This window comes from Tenrec ecaudatus (genome assembly GCF_050624435.1).
Source record: "Tenrec ecaudatus isolate mTenEca1 chromosome 5 unlocalized genomic scaffold, mTenEca1.hap1 SUPER_5_unloc_4, whole genome shotgun sequence".
Lineage (NCBI taxonomy): Eukaryota > Metazoa > Chordata > Mammalia > Afrosoricida > Tenrecidae > Tenrec > Tenrec ecaudatus.
The window spans coordinates 680,366-697,724 of NW_027457602.1; the positions used below are offsets into that span (position 1 = coordinate 680,366).

The 17,359-nt window shown below is 45.3% G+C and overlaps 1 long non-coding RNA gene across 1 annotated transcript; it reads left to right on the forward strand.

Annotated features, from left to right (window-relative positions):
* Positions 1-679: 679 nt before the first annotated feature.
* Positions 680-4,077, forward strand: LOC142435875 (uncharacterized). Its single transcript, XR_012781630.1, has 3 exons — positions 680-907; positions 2,147-2,233; positions 3,987-4,077. It is a non-coding gene; the product is annotated as an uncharacterized LOC142435875 (long non-coding RNA).
* The last annotated feature ends 13,282 nt before the right edge of the window (positions 4,078-17,359 follow it).

Genomic DNA, 17,359 nt, shown 5'->3' on the forward strand with positions numbered 1-17,359 from the left:
AGAGACTGGAGCTCAAGGAAAGAGACTGAGGACCAGTAATGAGAGCTGCCCTTTGAAATGTCTAGTCATCTAGTCCTTAGCCACTGCGTCACTATATTGGGGATTTTTACCTATTGCCCTCTATAACAACTAGAGATGGGAGGTCTGAGATCTTCAAAGAGAAATATTTTTGAATGCTCATCTTACTGGCAAATGATTTACATATCATACGAGTCAATAGTTCAGTCGTTCAATCAGATCAAGGGCAATGGTACAATCAATGATTACCATATCCATTTTAGAACAACACCCCGCCCCCCCTCCATGGTTAAATTGCCTTCAAAAGGAGTTGTGTAATCACAGTCAGGTCTAAAGCTCTCTGTCCCCTCTGGCCTCCTTCATTTTTTCGTCTTGAAATCAATCCCCCTTCACTCCCTAGCTTCCCGATGGGGAAGTTCTCCACACTGCTGATCTCACAATCCCTCCCTCTGCCATGAGATCTCTCCACCTGCAACTCTGTCAACCCTTGTGTCCATGATCATGATGCATCCACGCCTCCTGTGCTTCACAAACAGGGAAAGCCAACAGAAATAATGAAAATCAACATAAGCCGGCAAGGATAAAATGATACCAATGCAGTGAACAAAGTCCTAACAGTGAGTAAGGACGCACCAGCCCTCATCAACATTCCAAAGCCAGGGCTGATGGTCTCTTCTTTCTTGAGATTTCCCCTATCAGGAAATTAATTACGAAAGGAAAAATTTATAAAACAAGGTAAAATCAATCTCTCCTATGGCTGGGTTGAGAATTTCTTACCTTTATCCTTTTCCTGGGTGGTCGCACAGGTGGAGTATTTGGAAGGAAGGGGAGGACCAGGAAGAAGCAACCCACTCCATACAGGATGCCCAAGGTCAAAACAGTGAACCAGGTGGGGTATTGGTAGGTCAGCCAGGAAGCACTTTTCAGTTCCAGCAGAAAGAGAATCTCCTCCATCTTCTGGATACAGCAGTTGCACTCAGGCAACTGAGCACTCTGAGTCCCCTCTGGCTTCAAACCCACTTGCATCACAAACCTGGGCCCACATCACTAAAGGGTCACAGTGGGGTGGGAGGTGACAGCAGGACAACACATAATCCCTCCCTCTACCCTCCAGCTCATCACATCCCTCCCCTGCTCTGGTCTTCTCTCTCCCACTGCCTGCTCTGGGCCTCCAAAGTCACCAGCTGCACCTGATGGAATGGAATCTTAGTGCAAGTTCTTATTCATTCCACCTCCCACCTTGGTATTACGTGCTTCCTTGGCAAGTTGCCTGAATCATGACCAATTTCATAGGCTTAGAATATCTGAAGTTGTCTCTGTCCTCAATGTAAACCTTCTCAAGTCATGGTTTTACTTTGTCTTATCCAAGGTAGAGAACTTAGGTTTATGTAACATTTATTTAGCTTTATGAATGTTGGATGAAAAGCTTGGAATTTGACTTCTATGACCAGGAGAGTTATTCAAGAGCTGAGGTATATCTCTCCCAGGAGAGTGATCTAACAAATTTTCTGCCACATGGTACATTTGGGGAGACAAGGAACACTTAAGCATTAATCATTCTTAACAGTGTCCCCTGTAAATCTTCCTTGTGTGTGACTACTGCCCATTTAGGGCTTGCTCTGGGAACACTTGATGGGGTAATAAGCCTTGCAACAATTCAGGCTCAAAGGGCAAGCATCTGGCTGAGCAAAATAAAGAGATAATATGGTTTGAGTTGTGTCCTTACCACTACCACTTGAGATATTCCCCCAAAATTCGTTGGAACCCTAACACTGAAGGCTATAATCTGATTTGGTTATGTGAGGGCTCTCTCTGGGAGAAATGTACCTCTGTCCTTGGCTTCACACAAGAACCAATTGACGCAGAAACCTAGTTTGTGATCCAAGTGACTTTATAAAGGATAGAAGAGGCAAATATGCTCGTGGGGGGTGGGGGCGGACTGGACAGCCCACGCGCGCTGGGTTGCATGACAGCTGGTTTGAGGCCCCCACCCATACCCTGTTAGTAGGCATGGCTGACGGTACTGTTTGACCCCATTGACTGAATTAAGCCCACCTGGTCTAGATGGGGGCCCGCCCAGGTTGACCTGCTTCCTGTCACAAGGACCTAAATGTGTGCATCTTTCCAGCCTGAAGCAGCTTTCAACTGTTGTGATGGGGAGGAGGTTTGGCATGCACAGCGACCACCCTCAGTTCTGCCTCTACTTACCTAACAGGTACACGGCATTTCTTTTCTGTTTTTTAAAACAACAACAAAAAATCATTTGTAATCTTTCTATTCCAGCGGTGCTAGGAGCAAGGCAGAGGCAAAACCCAAGAACAGGGTTCTTCTCTGTTGAAGCGCGATAAACTCACGGGGAAGCAAACAAGCATCTTCATCCACATGAAGTGAATCTGTGAATCAGCAGCTCCCAACTGACCAAAGCACGCACACAGCAGCCCAGCATCAAGGTCCGTTTCTGTGCACTGCTCCCACTGTGAGGAAGAGCTTCATGTGCATTAAAAGGGAACTTTTGTAATATTTGAATTTTGAATAGTGGTCTTTGTCAGAAACTGGAAAAAATCTCAAAGCCTGAAGAAATTCCTTTCTAGTACTGAACATTCAAGGGAGCCTGTAGAAGCCTGAAATGATTGCTAGGTGACCACCTGGATCTGCTTGTTGAGTGAAAGTGGCAGAATAGCAGCAATAGAGCAGCGGGTTCATTCTGACCACTGACACTCGTGGACCTGGTTTACAGGCAGTAGAGAAGAAGATGAGAGCAGGTTGACTCGTTTGAAGTCCATGACCTACTCTGAGGGGACTAGAGTTGTAGAGAATTGGTGATGGGGCCAAGGCCTAAAGGCAATGCGACCAATGGACACTGAGGTGAGGCCAAGAGAGGGAGCCCACATTGACTTGACCCGAACCCGACCAGATGAAGAGAAGAATGTTGAGCCTGTGCACTGGTGTATACTGCTGCAGACTGTATAGACGAACTGTCCTGCTTTGACTTTCTTGTGGATGTGGACTTCACAAGGTTCCAACTGGCATGAAGACTCTTTATATTGAAGAATATGATTGTCTCCTCAGAGCACTGGGTTGATGGAAGTAGGCAGTAGAGAAACTGGATAGCCAAAATGGGCCAGATAAAGGCGTGAAGTGGCTAGCTTACAAGATTTCATAGATACTGGAATATATTCATAGAATTATAGGATTAATATGTGGGTGTACCTTACCTGCAATTGTTAAGCATAGGATATTTTTGTTTCATCACTTACAGAATATTATGTTTAAAGGAGGGTGGCACGGAGTGAAATGTATGCATTTTCATATTATACTGTTAGATACTGATATGATTCTATTATTGTTTTGAAATTATATACGGCTAAAGAATTTTGTGAAAATGTCAAATGGACAAGGGGTAGTCTGTTGTAGTTATACAATCTGGTGTCAATTTGGGACTTGAGAGGATTAAGAGTGAAGGGGTAGACTCTAGTCTCTCTATTGGGTTATGGCCAATGAGGCCTCTTTGTGGGCCTGGCCTTCCCGTCAGGGTTCTGGGAAATCTGGTCTTTCCTCCTTGGAGGCAGCAGACTATCTTTCTGCTCATTCCCTGAGAGATGTCCTACTAACAAGACACATGGCACCACACTGATAGAACCCATGCCCTGGGAACTGGAGGAGCCACATGGAGACCCTGCCAAAGCTGAGATGCTTCTACCACCACTGGATGCAGAAGACTTTGCAACTACTGACCTGTGATCTTCCTGCATTTGGGGTCATTGAAGGTGTTTCATGAGTCTGAAGAGAACATTATAGATTGATATCAGACATGGGCTAATATTGGACTTATGGACTTGATCTTGGTTGGGCTGGAATGCTTTCTCAATATACAACTGTTCTTGTATATAAAGGTCTTTCCTATACACATATGAGTGTGGATTTGTTTCTCTAGTCTACCTGGACTAACACTCATGGATCCCTTTCAGGACTGTAAGTTCTGTTCCCCTGACTGCTGCAAAGTATGTGACAGAGAAGAAAAGGGAGAAGAGTGAACTGTACCCATTTATTGAGGTAAGAAAAGTGATGAAGGAGCATGGCCGGTTCCCCAAACTTCATGAGTGGAAAAATGGGCTCTTGGCACAAAATGACATTCAATCTTCACCAAGAGATTCAGGGTTAAATTGCTGCCCTATCTCTGACCTCAGCTTTTGTTTTATTTTAATTCTCATATAATTCACATATATCATTCAATACTTCAGTCATATTAAGATTTGTGCAATCCTCACCACAATCAGGTTTACATCATTTCCTTCTTTTATATTCATTTTTGTTAGCCCCCCCCTCACTCCCCCAAATCTTCCCTGCCTGTCCCTAGGAGATTGTTAATTCTGTTAGTGTCTCTCTGGATTTGCCTCTCCTGGATTTCATATGTATTAAAAAAAAAATACAAAACAAAATCAAGAAACAAGTAGAAAAGAAAAACTAACAATGATAAAAGAGAGAAAAACCTCAATCGAACAGAAAGTGAAAAATACTAAAAACTGGAACCAAATTAAAATTAGTCTGAAGAGATCAAATGATCAGGTGTTACATTTGAACTTAACTGTATCTGTTCATGTCCATGGGCTGTGGTCAGAGGGAATTCACCCCGCATGTGCATTTGAGTCCTTTTGCAAACTGGGTGTTCCGAACTTAAGCTCTGATTCTTGTTCATACCTGCAGATTGAGATTCTATTATTTATCACCCTGGCATCACACTGGCTGTGCTGCTTGTTCTGGGCGGACTTAGTTGACATCTCACTTAGATGGCTGCTTATTTTCAGAAAAAAGGTTTAAGTACAAGGCCCTGTTCTTTGTGATAGATGTGCACCATCTGATTTCAGGGTTTTTTTACACCCTATGCTTTCCAGTCAAATATTCACTTGAGGTAATTCAAAACACTCACTTGGCTCGATGACGCCAGAATAGCTCCCCTCCATGCAGTTCCATGGAGCTCAGCATAGTTAGGGCGCAGAGATGAAAAGACGATTGAACCATGTACTGAACGTTCAGGTTTTTCCCTGCTTTTGAAAATCTGTTTGCGCTTGTAGAGTAAATGTTTTGTACTTTTTAAGAGTGTAAAAAAAATAGATGGAGGGATTCAGAGAAAATGGCAACCAGATAGGACCCATCTATCTGGAGCTCCTGCTGCCAGACCAGAAAAATAGGAAATTAGGTGAAGGAAACGGGGAGGTGGAGTTCTGAAATTAGAACTAGGGTAACAGGGTTTCTCCTGAACCCCTTCTTTTGTGGGATTTCCACTCACAAAGCAAACCAAGAATGCTTTAAAGCAGCACTATAATTTTGACGAAGTGGCAGGCGCCAGATATGCCCTTGCCTGGAGCAGGGATCCCTGCAGGTGGACGCCCTGAGAGGGGGCAGAATCTCAGACACGAGGGGAACCCCACACTGAGCTCTCCATGCGGTTGGATGCCTTGAGCTCACGGTCAGGGGTTGGTGGTGGGTAGCCATAATTTAGAGTAGAAGAAAAAATATATTATTACCTTAGGAAGATCATGGTGTGGGAGAAAAAGGCAGAAAGTCGGGAGTCCAGGGAGCAAATTTAGTTCCAATTGGCCGACTAGTAAACAACCCCCCTGATAAGCTGCATCTCCCCCTCTGGGGGTCAGCTTGACAGCCACCAAATCTGAGCACATCACAAGTAGAATTTTTTTTAAGGGTGAAACATAAATGATTGGTTTAAAACTCAAACCCAAGTCTGGTTGCTCAGCTCCAAGCACCACATAGGGGAGTCCCTTAACATAAATCAGCATAGGAAGCAACCTAGCTAAGGAATGCCAGAACTCAGCCACAGGGCCTGGCAGCTTTTACCATAACAAAGACCCGCTGTAGCAGTGTCAGCCTTAAAGAGCACTGAGCTGTAGCCCAGAGACTGTGGGAGACAATTTCATTCTAGCTGGCCAGAGGGATAAAAAAGAAAATCCTCTGATCTAGGAAGCATCAGCAGTCTAGATAGGACAACAAGCTTCCCTCTCAGTGATTCTGCACATAGCTGGGGAGGCCCTGCCGGTCTTGGAGCCCTAGACGGGGCTGAGGGAGCCCCCCAGTGCCCCCTCCCAGCCCCTGCTGCAGTGCTACATGCAGCACAAGGCAGGTACTCCAGCACCCAAGTGACCCCTGGCCACGGGCGCGATCTTGCTTTTGAAGTAATCTCACACAGCATCTGTGGAACCCTACATCAGGGATGGGAAAGTCCATTAACGCATGCCCAGGAGAGCCAGCATAGGAAAGCTGGATTTTCCTGCCCGTGGGCTCCGATGGATGTTGCACCTGGAGCAGCCCACCTGGGCCAGATGATTGCAGTTCAGCCAATGGGATTGACCTGGGGTCCTTCACCAGCCTCCCCGGGAACCCTTGAAAAGGCAGGAACCAGAAGGGAGAGGGGTGGTCCAGGTCGTCTTCCTGGGAGGAGAGAGATCCTTGCATGACCTGAGGCAGTCTCTGCCAGGCCCCATGGTCAAAGGAATCCTATGGGTGCCTTGTAAAACCTGAAGCTTCTTTTAACTCTCATTAAATTCACTTGGATCACGAGCCCGGCTTCCGCATGAAATTTTTCTCGCGGGGAGCCAAGGACTGGGGTTGGAATTTAGGCCAGAGAGAGAGACCTTACAAGTCCATGACCCTGTGACCTTGAGGAAGAGTTGGAATTCCTCTGGCCTCAAGGACAGGTGATCAAGTATCATTACCTCCTTACCCACTGCTCTACTTATTCTCACTTTATTCACTAGCCCTTCTAACTTTTCCACCGCACTCAGTTTCAACGTGCTCAGGTTGGTGTTGGGCTTTTATTTACTCGCTTTCTTCTTTATCCCTCTTTTTTTCCCCTTTTCCCCTCTTTTTCCTCTTCTCTCCCACTCTCTCCTCTCATATGCCACTAAAGGCTTCCAGGTCACTTCCCTCCGCTTAGGGCAAATCAACCCAAATAGCAGGAGGCACTCCAGCCTGCCCTGTGTGGGAGTGCTGTACACCACACAAGGCACCTGGGACAAACACCTACAGTGCGCTGCACCGTTGAAGAAACCTCCGTCATGCCCCTAAGGTGATCTCGTCAACTAGGGCAATTCTGCCCAGCACCACTGGGTCCCGGCATTAAAAGGGCACACTGACCTGCCATGTTGGAGCAGTGTCTAAACCCCTCTGGCCCCTCATCCAAGCAATCAGGGATCAGCTACTACTTTATACTTTATTTCCTCCTTCTCTCTCTCCTTGCTCTTTACCATCACAGCCAACCTTAGTGAACTCAGTTGGATTTATTTCCTTCTTTCTCTTTATTCTCTTTTTCTTTCTTTCCTCTTTCTGTCTTTGCTTTCTTCACCTCTCTCTTAGCTTGTACGATTCTCTCTGCTCCCTCTCATTGCTTGCACATACCACTGCTGGTTTCCAGAGCCCTACACTCTGCCTAGGGCAACCCTGTCCTCCTAGTGGGCAGCCTGACCCCTAAGACAGTACTGCACACAGGACGAGTCAGAGCTACACACAGCATAACACAGGGTCAGTTATTTCTTTAACCATTTAAAAAATACTCTCTCCTCCTCCTTCCTTTTCTCTTCTCTCTTTTTCCTTTTATTGGGCTCTTCTTACAGGTTTTCTGCTTTTCTCCGCTCCATCTAGCTCTTCTCTACTTCCTACCACAGCCTCCACAGATTTGGTTCTCCTTTTTAGTTGTTTTCTTTTCTTTTCTTTCTTTCTTTTTTTTTTTTTTACTGTTGTCACCTTTGTTTACTCTGTGCATTTTAGTTGTCTGTGGGTGAGTGGTTGTCAGTCTGGTTGGCATTATTGCCCCAGTCTGTGTCTTCCTCTTTCTCTCTTTTTCCTCTCCTTTCACTCTCTTTCCCATCACAAGACAATAGCTGTCTCCAGGCCACTCCCCTCTGCCTAGGGCAAACCTGAAGGCCCAACTGAGGGAGCTCCCACCCCCCACTTATTGGCGTGGCAAGCAGCTGGGGAATTCACGCTGGTCCTCTCCCACACACTAAGCCACAGGTTGTTCTCCCCTATAAAAAGTGGGGGCATCCCCAGCCTAAATCCTGAGGTCCTACAAGTGACTGTGGGAAACGCCTGACCACCACTTGTGAGGCTCCACGCTACTGTGGGAACATCCACCCAATCTCCAAGGCGATCTCTCTGTACATCCCCTTGTCTAGCCAGATTTGTAAAGTAGAATTTGGATCATGATAGTGGGGGGAGGAAGCATTTAGGAACTAGAGGAAACATGTTTCATTGTTGCTACCCTGCACCCTGACTGGCTTATCTCGTCCCCACATCCCTTCAGGAAGGGGGTGTCCAGTTACCTACCAATGGGCTTTGAGTCTCCACTCTGCACTCACCCTCATTTACAATGACATGATTTTTGTGTTCTTTGATGCTTGATATCTGATCCCTTCAACAGTTCATGGTCACACAGGCTGGTGTGCTTCCTCCATGTGGGCTTTGTTGCTTCTGAGCTAGATGGCCGCTTCTTTATTTTCAAGCCTGTAAGATCCCAGATGCTATAACTTTTGATAGCCAGGCACCATCAGCTTTCTTCACCACATTTGCTAGTGCACACATTTTTCTTCAACCATCATGTTGGAAAGGTGTTCATCATGGAATGCCAATTTAATATAACGTGTTCTTGCATTGAGTAAGTATTTGGCAATGTCCATCTACTGCCTTAATACTAAGTCTATAAATATATGCACGTTGATCTATTTACGAACCCTCCTGTATAAATATATTTACATATGTACATGCCAGTATGTAGACCTCTAGAAATACCCTTTGTCACCTAGTTCTTTCCTCTATTTACTTTTACTTTCCTCTTGTCCGACTATCATGCTCAGCTTTCACTTGGGTTTGAGTAATTTCTCTTGGTTACATTGCCCTTGCTGAATACCTACCAGGCTTCTCACACCCTCCTTGCGACGGATTTTGGATTACTTGTTGCTCCCCTGTCGCTGGATTGGTCAGCATCACCTCCTTACCCCCTCCTCTCTCTCTCCCATGTCCCCGGGAACCATTGGTCCTGTTGTTTTCTCCTCCAGCCTATTCTTCCAGCCTATCTTATCTAGATAGATCTGTTGAGATAATAATATGCACCAAAAATCAAACCATAGCAAGATAGGCGATGGGTGAGAACACAGTGATGACAAAAAAACAACAACAGAAAACCAATGATCAATAAAAGAGTAAATTAATTAAAAGACAAAAAAAATTTTTAAGAAAGAAAAACCTGTAAATAGATCAAGGTCTGATTTTTTTTTTCTATAGGTGTGTCCTTCAGTCAGGTCTGATGGCGTATCATGCTCTGGCCCCAGAGTCTGTCCTTTGTACTCCCTCAGGGGCTACCCGCTCTGCTCCCATGGTTGCTCTGCTGCATGCTTTTAGTGATTTGCCTCCGTGTTGGAGGGCCAGTCGGGTCAGTCCCAACACAGAGTCTCCGGTATTGTCCCCATAGGGCCCTGGGCCAGCAAGGGATGGCATGTCTCATAGTAGGATCAGCCATATGGTCCACTCTGTACATTGGCTGTTCAGAGTGCCAAAATCATCCTCCAAGCCTGGTGGACCAGTGTGTGCTCCACTCTCTTCCTCCCCCTTCATTTGCCCCTGTGTGCTCTGATCAGACATGTCCATCTCCCCTAGCTACAGGTTCAGTGCCGTCTTCTAAAGTAAATTCTTCTGGGGGGAGGGGCAGTTGTCCACGTAGCTGGTATGGAGGCTGGACCATCCACTTTTCATTTAGGATCAAAAGCATCTAGCTTTTAGCATTAGGTGCTATTGAGTCAGTTCCAACTCAAGGCAGAATGAACCACTGCGCAGTCCTACACCATCTTCAAAACTGTTGTTATACTTGAACCTAACATTTCAGCCTTTTCCAGGGACTGGCATCTCCTGATAACATACCCAAAGCATGTGAAGTCTCCCCGTGCTTGCTTCTAAGGACCTTTCAGACTGTTCTTCTGACACAAATCTGTTCATTCTTCCAGCACTCAATGGTATTTTTAATATTCTTGGCTAGTGTCATCTTGATGGGTTGAAACACTATCTCGCTCTAGTGTTGATGTACATTTTTCTGATGCCTAATTATACTGAGTATCTTTTAAGGTAATCATTTAATTTTTATGGCATTTTGAAAAGATGTCAATGAGGTCTATTTAATTTGTGTTCAGATGGAAACACATAACTCAAACTAAATATGTGACAGTAGAATAAGAATCCATTTTATCCTAAATACTTGAGATATTTATACAGCCTACTCAGGTTTTTATCAACATAGATAAGGGGGCGGTGGTGGTGGTGGTGGTGGTGGTGGTGGTGGTGGTGGTTTTTAAGAGTTAATCTCTAAATAGGGGGCTGTAGTACTGAGCACTGAATCTCCTTTGCTTGATTAATTTTTATGTTAGGGAAGTAATACAAGGATTCCATCAAATGACCCATCAGTTTGAGGAAAAAGCATATCAGAATTGATGGTCAAAGCCTATATGGCTTTATGGTTTAGTCTCTAGGGGTATGTAATGCTCTTGTGAAAATAGTATTCCTCATGATAATAACGAGGAACTGGTGGGCTTCCAGGGCTGGGAGCTGAACTGAGGGGCAGTTCTACCCTGTCTAATAGGGTCACTATGAGTTGGCAAAGACTCGATGGCTGTCAGTTTGGTTTTTTTGACTTGAGTACTGGCATTCAGTGTGTTTATCGAAATCAATAAATTACAAGCATTTTTGATGTCTATTTTTTACATACAAAATTTAAATCCCCCAAGCCTCTGAAAACTGCGAAGATTTCACAGCACTAGGTTGGTACTCTCCCATCCAAGAATCAGTGAAACTGGCAGGGTGTGAGGCATTCAGGCTCCCTCAGTTCCTCCTGCTGCCTTCCCTGACCCTGGTCACTTGCTTCTATTACCTCTCTTGGACCTTACATGCATTTGAATTAGAACACCATAGAGTACAGTGCTCTACATGTGCAGCAGCTCTAACCATGTCACTCTCTGTCTCTATGAAGCCTCTTCCAACAAAATTCAAATGCGATTGTATGTGCACACATAAACACACGCATGCACCAGAGCACCCTTCTTAACAGAGAGTCAGGAGGGTCTCTTAATTATTTGCTGTCCTCACTTTGGACACAAGTCCCTTGATGATGAGTAGGAGAAAAGGAACATCAGGTAGTGGGGGAAACCCTAAGGAGGAACAGAGGAGAGCTTTAACTAAGAATAATGCTACTAGGGGAATGATGGCATGTGAGGAAAATTAGATACTTCCAGACTGTCAGATTTTTCCATACAGCAAAATTAACTTTTCTAGTTTTGTCTAAAACTGGCCCCAGGAAATTTCAAATAGCACATCTCAGATTATCTAACCTACAAAGGAGTAGCCGGCCTTCCACCCACCCCCACCCCACCCCCGCCAAAAAACCAAGCGGTACAAAGCTCCACTGGGTACACATTTCAAAATATACATTCTCCTGTTTGGGCAGGCATCTGGCAACTTGCTCTGAGCTAGTGCACCCACACTTTTTTCCCAAGGTCATTGCTGGTGACAAGACCTTGTGCTCTTCTCACAAGCCAGAATGCAAACATAAATCAAGTCAGTGTAAGACGCCATCATCACCTCACTCAAATACACCTCGTCAAGTGAACTCAAACTTCAAGAAGATGCTCATTTGTTTGGTTTTGTTGATGTGAGGGTGATAGTGCATTTGGAGTTTAGTCATTGCACTAGGTCAGACTGTTAATCAAGCTTCCTATATAGAGGTTCTGAAGATATTGTGTAAGAAGGTCTGAGTTGTCTGGCTAGACCAGAGCTTGCACACTGCTATTGACTAGAAGTTCCGACACACAGAATCCAGGACAGATAAACCCCTCAGGACCAATACTGAGAGTAGCAACACCACGAGGGAAGGTAGGGGGGAGAAGCAGAAGAAAGGGGAAACCAATCTCAATGATGGACATACAGCCCCACTCCACCACCCGGGGGAACAAACAGCAGAAGTTTGGGTGAAGGGATACAGCAGAGGCGTAAAATATAAAAATAAAAAGTATGTATAAAGTATCAGTGGTTCACGTGGGTGGGAGGAGGGGAAAAAAGGAGCTCAAGGAGAAAGAACATGTTTGGAAATGATGATAGCAATGTATGTACAAATGTGCTTCATACAAATTGGTGTATGAATTGTTACAAGAGCTGTAAGATCCCCCAATAAAATGATTTATTTAAAATAAAAAGGACTGATTAGTGGTAGACAGGGGACTGGTTTTGCCACCATGACAGTGCACCTGTTCACACACAAAAAACAGCATGCCTCTATCGCCCGATCTGATCCCAGCACACCGAGGCAAAATACTAAGGGTGTACAACAGAACAGGAAGGGGAACAGAGCAACGAAGTCCCCAGGGAATACCAAAAATAGACTTTGGGGCCAGGGCTAGCTGACCCATCATACTCTATGAGAAAGCACTCCTAAAGGCCAACAAACAGTCCTTGAACTAACTAAAAGCTTTTCTTTCTTGTGTTTTGTTTTGCTTTTTGTCATTGGCTTGTTGGTGGTGGTGTTGTTCTTTTGTTTCATTTTGTTGCTTGGGTTTGCTCTGTCTCGTTTTTGTGCATGCTATGATTTCCACAGGTCTGTCTAAATGAGATAGGCTGGATGAACAATCTGGAGGAGAAAACAATGGGACTGACAGCTGGGGGAGGGAGATGGGAAAGGGGGGTGTAGGGAAAAAGGAAGTGCTGTTAACAAACCCAGGGACAAGGGAACACCAAGTGATCCAAATAGATGGTGAGGAGGGTGTAGGAGGCTTGGTAGAGTGTAACCAAGAGTAATGTAACCTAGAGGAATTACTGAAACACAAATGAAGGCTGAACATGAGAGTGGGACAATCAGAAAGTAAAAGGAAATCAAGGAAAGAGGTAGGAAGCAAAGGGCATTTATAGAGGTCTAAATAAAGGCATGTGCATATGTAAATATATTTATGTATAACGATGGGGAAATAGATCTATATGCATATATTTATAGGTTTAGTATTAAGGTAACAGATGTACATTGGGCCTCCATTCAAGTACTCCCTCAATGCAAAAATACTTTGTTGTATTAAAGTGGCATTCCGTGATGCTCACCTCCCCAACACAATTGCTGGAGGCAAATGGGTGCATAAGCAAATGTGGTGACTGAAGTTGATGGTGGTCGACTATCAAAAGTTATACATTCTGGGGTCTTAAAAGCTTGAAGTTAAACAAGTGGTCATGTAGCTGAGAAGCAACAAAGCCCACATGAAAGAAGCACACCAGCATGTGTGATCACGAGGTGTCGGAAGAATCAGGTATCAGACATCATCGGAACAAAAAAATCATATCTTTGTGAATACGGGGGAGTGTGGAGTGAAAACCCAAAGCTCATTTGTAGATAATTGGACATCCCCTTACAGAAGGGTAGCAGGGAGGAGAGGAGCCAGTCAGGGTGCACTGTAGCAACAATGAAACATACAACTTTCCTCTAGCTCCTAAATGCTTCTTCCCCCACAACTAAAATGATCCCCATTCTACCTTACAAATCTAGCTAGACCTGAGGATGTACACTGGTACAGATAGGAACTGGAAACACAGGGAATCCAGGGCGGATGATCCCTTCAGGACCAGTGGTGAGAGTGGCGATACGAGGAGGGTAGAGGGAGGGAGGAATGGAAAGGGGAAACGGATTACAAGGATCTACATATAACCATCTCCCTGGGGGACAGACAACAGAAAAGTGGCTGAAGGGAGATATTGTATAGTGTAAGATATGACAAAATAATAATTTAGAAATTATTCAGGGTTCATGAGGGATGGGGAATAATTATCAGCTGATGCCAGCGGATTAAGTGGAGAGCAAATGTTTTCAGAATGATGAGGGCAATGAATGTACAAATATGATGTATGTATCAATTGTGATAAGAGTTGTATGAGGCCCCAAAAATTGATTATAAAAAAAGAGAAAAGAAATAACAGTATGAAAACATCCCCCCAAAAAGCATGCCTCTCTTGTCCCTCATATCCTAATCACCTGAACTCACTCCATGTGACTTCTTTCTGTTTCCATGAATGAAGGACAGTGGTTTGACAACACAGAAGAGGGGGAGAAAAAACAAGGGTGTCACCCAAACTGCTGAGTTTGAAAAATGTTTCCAAGAATGTAATCACAGATTAGACAAATGTGTGAAGTGTAATGGAGAGTACTATGAAGGGGATAAAAAATTTAAATGCATAGTTTTGAAAAAATTGTAGTTTTTGTCGGGTTCCCCCTAGTAGCTTCCAATTTCATAGCAACTCAAGCCATCACCATACATCCAACTGACAGAGAAGGGGTGGGTTTTGTGTGTAGGTGGTGTTGGTTATTGCACAGGGGCAAGGGACTTCTGGTGGCATAGTACCTTATGCCTTGGGTGTCAACTGTAATGTCAGCAGTGGGGAACCACCAGTCAGTCCTCAGAAGAAAAGGATGAGGCGTTCTACTCCCATAGAGTTAGCCTTTGGGAAACCCACAGAGATAGTTCTGCTCTGATCTCATAGAGTCGCTATGGCTCAGCATCGACTTCATCGAAGTGAGCTGACAAACTAAAGGCAGGAGATCTGAAAGAGGATGCGGAGACGTTGTCTCAGGTACTTTGGACATATTACTATGGTGGAACCAGTCCTGCAAGAAGGGCGTCATTTTTGGCAGAGGGTTAGCAAACAAGAGGAAGACCCTTACTTAGGTGGATTGACACCGTGGCTGCAAGAATCGGCTCAAATACAGTAACAAGTGCGAGGATGGTGCAGGACTGGGCTTTGTTTCTCTCTCTAGTGCACAGGCCCCTATGAATCCGAACTGACTCCAGGGCTCTACAACATCGACTACTACAACCCCGAAGTTCAAACCTACCCAGTGGCTTCCCAAAAGGGAGGTGTGGCCATGTGCCTCTGTAAAGATGACAGCTAGGGAGCCCCTGCGGGGCAGTTCTACTCTGTGGCACAGGGGCAGCCAGGAGTCGGAATGTGCTTCACAGCAAAGGGTGTGCTTTGTCTCAGTTTGTGCCTGCTGCTGTTTATGCTATGCACTGAGTTTAACATGTGACACTCAGGAGCGAATGAATGGAAACACACCCATGATGCTTCCATGATGCCAGATGCAAGCTGACACTGTTTCTGAGTTCTGGGCATATTATTTTTTCAGAGATAATTTCCTGTAGCGGTGACACACCGAGTCCTATTTCATGTAAAAGCATCAGCAGCAGAGGAAAGCACTGCACAGAGAGAAGACGATGACACGTAACAGGCTTTCCATAGAGGAACAAAAGGGTGGATGTCTTGGGCTGCACTCTTTTCTTGTATACAGACAGTAAACAAGCTGAACACATCTCACCTAAGCATAACATTACAACTACTTGAAGCCCAGCTCAGGCATCTGGACAAGAGGCAGCAAGGAAGGATGGGAGAGAGTTAATGGGCTGGGCGTCCCCAAAGGTGCAGAGTGGGAATCAAGGGAGGATCCAGGACGAGCCAAGGCTTCTGGCAGAAGTCTGAGAGGAGAGCAGCAGAAAGGAGCTGCTCTCTGGGTCCTCACAGATGTAGCCAGTGAGAGAGCAGCAGTGCTGCCCCCTGGCGGTGCGCCGAAGGCAGGGCCGCTTCCCCCAGGGCTGGAGAGCTCTGGGGAAAGACAAACCCTGTCACTTTGGATGCCAAGTAAGGGGGCACTGTGTGCCGGTGGTGTACCTATGTTGGCCAAAGCGCTGCCCACTGTGCATTTGCTTCCCACAAGCACAGTTATCCTTCCTCGTGCATCCAGGAAAGACAGTTCTAGAAAAACACAAGCAGTAAAATAAAACACTGCCAGGTCTCGAACCATCCTCACCATTGTTACTATGCCCACTGGTGTAGCCACTGGTTCGAGCTGTTTTATTGCCCGTCCTCCACTTTTTGCCAAGCATCATGTCCTTCATGGACTTGATGTCCCTTCAGGGACTGGTCTCTCCTGACAGCACGTCCAAAGATATCAAATGAAGTCCAGCCATCCTTCGTCCCCATGTTCTCTTGGCAGTCCTTGTACTTTTATTGCTCAGTGTCTGATTATTTGGGACCAGGCCTTATTGCTGCCCCTTCCTCACCTTGGCCCCCAATCCCGACCCCAAGCCCTGCACATCCACTGTGTGAAACCTCCTGTTCCTGTAACCATCCCTGTGCTTTTGTGTGGGGGGTCTAGCTGGGTTCCCCTGGCAATTCGCCAGCTGCCCTTGGGAAAGTTCATGGAGTCGGCTAATTAGTAGAAAAGCCAAACGTCCAGCTGAGATTGGTTTACTCCCTAGCACCCTTGGGCAGGAGCACAGCCCCATTCCCGGTCCCAGGTAGCCAACGACCACACCTAGGTTCTCCGGACTTGGCAGCTGTAACATGTGGCCTGGGCTTCCCCTTCATTTCCTGCTCCTTTCTGGCTTGCTGTCTGACTTTTCTTTGCGGAATTAAAGCTGCAAATTGACAGGATCCCATAAACACTCTAAAGCCACAAAAAAACACCAAATGCCCACCCAAACATGTGAAACTTCCAAAAATCATCCTTAGAAGATTCCCAAACCCTAAACATTCCTAAACCCCATATATGCCCTGAAAACACCATGAAAGCCCTAAGAAAACCTAAAATGCTGGGGGAAAAAAACACATATAATATTAAAAATACCCTAAAATCCCTAAGGAACTCTGCAACATCACTAAAAACACCCTATTGTGCTGAAAAATACCTATACACTCTAAAAAACCACCCCTAAATCCCTTAAACACTCCCTAAAATCTTATAAAACACCCTAAAAACCCCAAACCACCCGAATGCCCCAAACACACCTTGAACGTCCACAAACAACCTAAAAGCCCTAAAAAATCACATGCCACCAAAAAGCCCTAAATGACCGCAAAATTCCAACTCATAGCCACCCTATAGAGGGCTTCTGGAGCTGTCAGTCTTTTATGGGAACAGCTTTATCGTTCTCCCAAGGAGAAGTTGGTAGGTTTGAAACCCTGACCTCATATTTAGCAGTCTAATAATTGCTGGACAGTGCCACCAAGGCTCTACTGGTGTAGTGGGTTACACATTGGGCTGCTAACCTCAAGGGAAACGGTTCAAAACCACCACCCACTCCTTGGGAGAAAGAAGAAGCTTTCTTTCTATTCCCCTAGATTTCTCATTGAAGGTGTAAAGTAACCTGTTAAATGCTCGCAGTGGCAGCAGCAATGTCTCATAACCATGGGGAAATGTGGTTCAGAAACTTCAGAAGCAAGCATCCACCAGTAGGTGACTGACCAGCAGTATTGACTTGGGCAA